The sequence below is a fragment of the Erithacus rubecula genome (assembly GCF_903797595.1).
Source record: "Erithacus rubecula genome assembly, chromosome: 3".
NCBI lineage: Eukaryota > Metazoa > Chordata > Aves > Passeriformes > Muscicapidae > Erithacus > Erithacus rubecula.
The window spans coordinates 53,612,546-53,617,552 of record NC_136689.1 but is presented as its reverse complement, the minus strand read 5'-3'; the positions used below and the strand labels follow the sequence as shown (position 1 = coordinate 53,617,552).

Sequence of the window (5,007 nt, the reverse complement as noted above, 5' to 3'; positions counted from 1 at the left end):
CTGCTGCCTTCTCTCAGCAGTCTGAATGCCACTGGCTCCTAGTCAAGACTGCTCTTACCTTTCCATCCACAATAAGGTCCTTGCTGCCTGCCCCATCACCCATGTCTGGAGGTTGCTGTCAACTCACTCCTGAAACCTCCCAAGCTGCTTGTGAGAAATTCTCAGATCCCACAGAACAATGACCAAGGCAGGTTGACTGAAGTTTACATCTGAGGTCACATGTACTACAAGCTATTTTTCAAATAGTTGAGGAAGACAGAAAGTTCCATTGCGAGATGTTTTGTACTCAAACCACATACAACATTAGCAAAAGACACCCATTCAGAGCCTGTGCATTTATAAATCCATCATTGTGGAGGTGTTTCTGCTCACTTTTAAAGGATACAGATAATGTGCACTCCAATTCAGAAAATGTGAGCCACAGAAGTATCTCAGTGTTTTGACCTTGCTTTCAGTGAAATGCCAACTTTCCTGGAACCCATCATAGATTGTAGAATCTGATTTCTGTACTGTACTCAGTGCAGTGAACCCAAAGGCTCTGAAGGTTTCTTCTTGACTGAGGCACAGCTCATGGCTGAAGATTTCAATTTATATCTTGGATATAACAAATGATAGATTGTGACAATCAAATTAGGTTTTCTGGGTTGTTGTAGGAGTTTTTAGTGACTGAAATGCAACGGAAAGCCAAAGAAAACATGAAGGAGGATGTGCAAGATCATCTGGTCTTTCCCCTTTCTTTCCTACTGCCGTCTTTTTTTCTGAGAAAATACTGAAGGAAGAAGAAATATTGCTCTGCTCACTAGAATTTTATCAGAAGTGAGAAATCTGTAATCACACACAGAGACATTTCTGAATATTGAAACAATATGCTGATTGTTAACATTAGTTATTTAACACTTGTCTTCAGTTGTTGTTTTTCTTCATCTGCTGCAGAAAACCACGAATGGGGGAGAATAAGGAAGTATTTGAAATTTTAGCAGAGATCACAGCTTGCGGTTCAGAGCACAAAGAGTCTTTTTGTACGGCTTATCTTTGCCCAGCTAACGTTGTGGTATTCATAATACCAGTAGGCACAGAAATAGATGCCAGAATCCTTGGGGGTTAAGGAATTTATTGTGAGATGATAAAGGGCCTGATCAGAATCACTCCCAACTTCCATTCTGTTTCTGTCGCTGATGGAGTCGATCACGGCCTTCCCTCTGTCGTCGTACAGGATCCTCACTGGCTGCTCTCCCGGGAGCTGCTTGTACCAGTGCACAGTTTCTCTGCTCTGCAGCTTACAGGACATGCTAGCAGATGAGCCACTCCTCTGTGTCTGCTGCCTTGGTTTTTGCTCTGGCACTGCCTGCATGTCTACACCTGGGAGGAAGAGCAGAGAAATGGTGTGAGCAGAGGAACTCCTGGAGTTTGGAAACAGGCTTGTGTTCCCTGCTCTTCCCTTTAGACAGGAAGGAGAAAGGAGAGGAAAAGGGTCTTACAGGACCAAAATGAAGTTGCAAGAAGGACTGCAAACAGCAACATACTGCTCATGCAGATTAGAGCTGAAAATGAAAGAGAGAGAGAGAAGTTACAAAGCCCTTCAGGTGGAATTCATCAAGTGACTAGGAGGAGGAAATTACTCATCCAGCACATCCAATGGCTGTTCTTGCGTTCAACGAGCTGCCACAGAGGGTATTAAATTTACTGACAAGCTAAATCATGGCAGGAACAGCATAGAAAGGACAAGAACCACTCAATCTCAAAAAAACTTCTTCATCTATCTACCTACCACTCATATATCAGACTGAGCTGCAGATAACACAGATAAAAACTCATGTTGCTCAGCCCTGCCTTTCACAAGTATGTTGTCCTCTTCTAAGACACCTCATAGTTGTCCCAGAAGAATGTTCCACCAGCCTTTCCTTAGAACTTCAGAGAATCATAGAATAATAACCTGCTTTGGTTTGGGAGGTTCCTTAAAGATCGTCCAGCTCTCCCCTCCACTCCATGGGCAGGGATGCTGCCCTGTAGGTTAGGCTGCTTCGGGCCCCATCCAACATGGCTTTGAACACATCAAGGAATGGAGCATCTAGATCTTCTCTGGGTTGTCCGTTCCAATGCCTCATGGCTGTCAGAGTACAGAATTCCTTTCTAACATCTGCTTGAAAATTCTTCCACAATTTAAAGCTCCTCTACCCTTCTTCTATCACCATCTATCCATATAAAGATTTGTTTTTCATAAGTGCTCTTTATGTGCACAAGGGTCAATATTGAGCCTATCATAGTTTAACTTGTTCTTCTGTGATGATGCATCCTCACTTCACTGACAGCATGAAGCTGCGAGGAGTGGTTGAGCACCCAGAGGGCTGTGCAGCCCTTCAGAGGGACCTTGGCAGGATGGAGGGATGGTCAGCCTCCTTCCCATCTGTTGGATCTGTGGCAAATGGTCTTAGCTATGCAGTGCTGCTCTAAGTCCATGTGAATTTATGAGGCTGATTGAGGATAACATGAACTGGGCTCTGTGCTGCTCTTAGACCTGGCTCAAGCCGGGTCTCTGTTCGGAGTTGGGTTTTTGTTATCTTACTGGATCAGTTTGTAGAATTTTTCCCATTATTATGCTGATGGAGCTTCCCGGGTTACACCCAGGATCTTTTGATGACTCTAGATAAAGGGGTAGGTGGGAGCGGCTTCGGGATGGAGGGGGTGGGGGGGGGTGGGGAGGGGTGACGGGACGGCTGCTCACGTTTTCCAGAGAGCTCGGAGGAGGACGCTCCATCTCCGGCACCCCGTGGTTGAACACAGGAGAGCCAGACCCTCTGTGATCACCTGCCCTGCATCTGCCCCGTTCCAGCCTCCTGCCTCTGCGGACACAGCTGATCACGCGGACACACACAGTGAGTGAGGAGCCGCCGCTCCAGCCCGTTCCCACCTGAGATGGCGTGGCTACTGTCCCTCCTTCCTGCTTGAGCTCCTGCCTGCCCTCGGCAGCTCTGGGTTTTTGTTCCAGCTGCAGGACTGGGACCAAGCACAGAGATAGCATGCTTGCATCTAAAAAAGGGACTGAAACCCAGTTATCTATTCTGTTTTGTTGGTAATTTTGACAACTATTGTTGTTTCTGCTTGTACGGTTAGATATATTAGTAAAAGAGCTGTTACTCCCACCCCCTTATCTCTGACTCAGAGTTCTTGATTCAAACAATTATAATACTTGGGGGGAGAAGAATTAAAGTCTCTATTTCAAAGGGAAACTTCTGCCCTTACTGGCAGACACCTGTCCTTTCAAACCAGGACAGATTTTGGCGCCCAAACGTGGGACAGAGGGCACTGAGTTGAGAGTTAAGACAGCAGTAACAGCTCACTTATGTGGCAATATGTTGTCAGTTTCGATCTGGCTTGGGCTCCGTGTAATCACAGATATCTCTGTCCCATTTGCAAGTCCTTATTTGAATATGGGCTCATATTCACCAAACTTACTGTAGCTATTATCTGTTTCATTTGGTGGGTTAATTATATCAGGAATTCATGGTCTGCAAATTTTTTCTGGAAAGCGGCCACATGCCAGAGCTATTGCACTCTAACTGTGTGTTTCTCCAGATCCTCGTCCTCTGGAGTCGCTGCAAATCCCTGGACCAGGGAGAAGGGAGAGAGGGGCAGGGGCAGCTGGGAGCAAGCCAAAGCAAGACCAGGACAAGCTAAAGTGAGCCCAGGACAAGCCAAAGCAGGGGGGCAGTTAACGCAGCTGGAGGGGGAAGGGGAGAAACGGCAGGGAGCGAGCAAGCAAGCAGCCCAAAAAACCAAAGCGAGCAGCAGCCACCAGTCGGGGAAAAACCCCACCAGCTTAGATAAAATAGCCCGGGGGAGGGGCCTGCAGCTGCACAGCGGGGGGGGCAAGGAGAGGAGCCAGTCAAAACATCAACCCATAACAACAAGGCACCTAGAAAATGGGGATCAGCAAGGAGGGTCCTCACAACTAGCAAGGGAGCCAGAGGTTGACACTGTCACTGAGTCCCTGTCATATGACAGTCTCCGTAACCTGAGTAAAGACATTGCTCGGCGTTGCCATGAGCCCTTTACAACTTGGTTACTCCGGGTCTGGGACCTTATGGGAACAGGTGTACAACTGGATGGAACTGAGGCCAGGAATTTGGGATCCTTGGCCCAGGATTCAGGCGTGGGCCAGATACTCGTAAGAGAGCAAGGCCACTTTTACCTCTGGGAGCGGCTTTTAATGAGTGTGAGATAGAAGTTTGTCCACAGAGAGAGAATGCAGGAGCACCACCATAGGATGTGCTGGAAGAACCTTGAGGAAGGGATCCAGCAGCTGAGAGAAACAGCAGTATTAGAGGTACTCTTTGGGAGGGATGGACAGCATGACAATGACCCTGACAAGGTCAAGTGCACAGGGCAGATGCTGTGGAATTTGGCAACCTTGGGGCCATCTCAATATGCCACCTACAAAGGAATGATTAATGCTGATAACCACCCAGAGACAGTGTGTTCTGTTGCCAACAAACTCAGAAATTTTGAGAGCATGATGAATGGCCCAATGCAGGCCCATGTCTCTGCCGTGGCCAGGGACCTCAAACAGGTCCAAGAGGAGTTGAAGGGAATGAGAGGCTTGAGAGGTGAGATGAGGGGTATGAGGGACAAAATGAAGGAGGAGATAAGGGAGGAGATAAGGAAGATCAGTGTGGTACCAGTGCAAGTTCCAGGCCCCAAATTTAGAGCCCAATGCACACCAACTAGGGAGAGAGGGTACACTCCATGACCTGACCTGTGGTTTTTCCTATGAGACCGCGGGGAAGACATGGGAAAATGGGATGGGAAACCCACTTCTGTCCTGGCAGCATGGGTGCATCAGCTCAGGGAGGGAAATGCTAACCGAGGGAACCGCACTAAAATGAAGGTAGCCTCAACCTCCTACAAGCAAGGTGCAGGGTATTATAGCAAGGAGGATGTTCTGTCAGATCCCCTGGAAAGAATCTCCACTATGTATGCCCAGGAAAGAAATAATAACCAGGGCTAGAG

The 5,007-nt window shown here is 47.6% G+C and overlaps 1 long non-coding RNA gene across 1 annotated transcript; it reads right to left on the bottom strand.

The window, feature by feature from the left end:
* Positions 1-927: 927 nt before the first annotated feature.
* Positions 928-1,793, bottom strand: LOC306800455. The gene is made up of 2 exons (XR_013773838.1): positions 1,479-1,793; positions 928-1,359 (listed from the first exon to the last, which is right to left on the bottom strand). It is a non-coding gene; the product is annotated as an uncharacterized lncRNA (long non-coding RNA).
* Between the last annotated feature and the right edge of the window lie 3,214 nt (positions 1,794-5,007).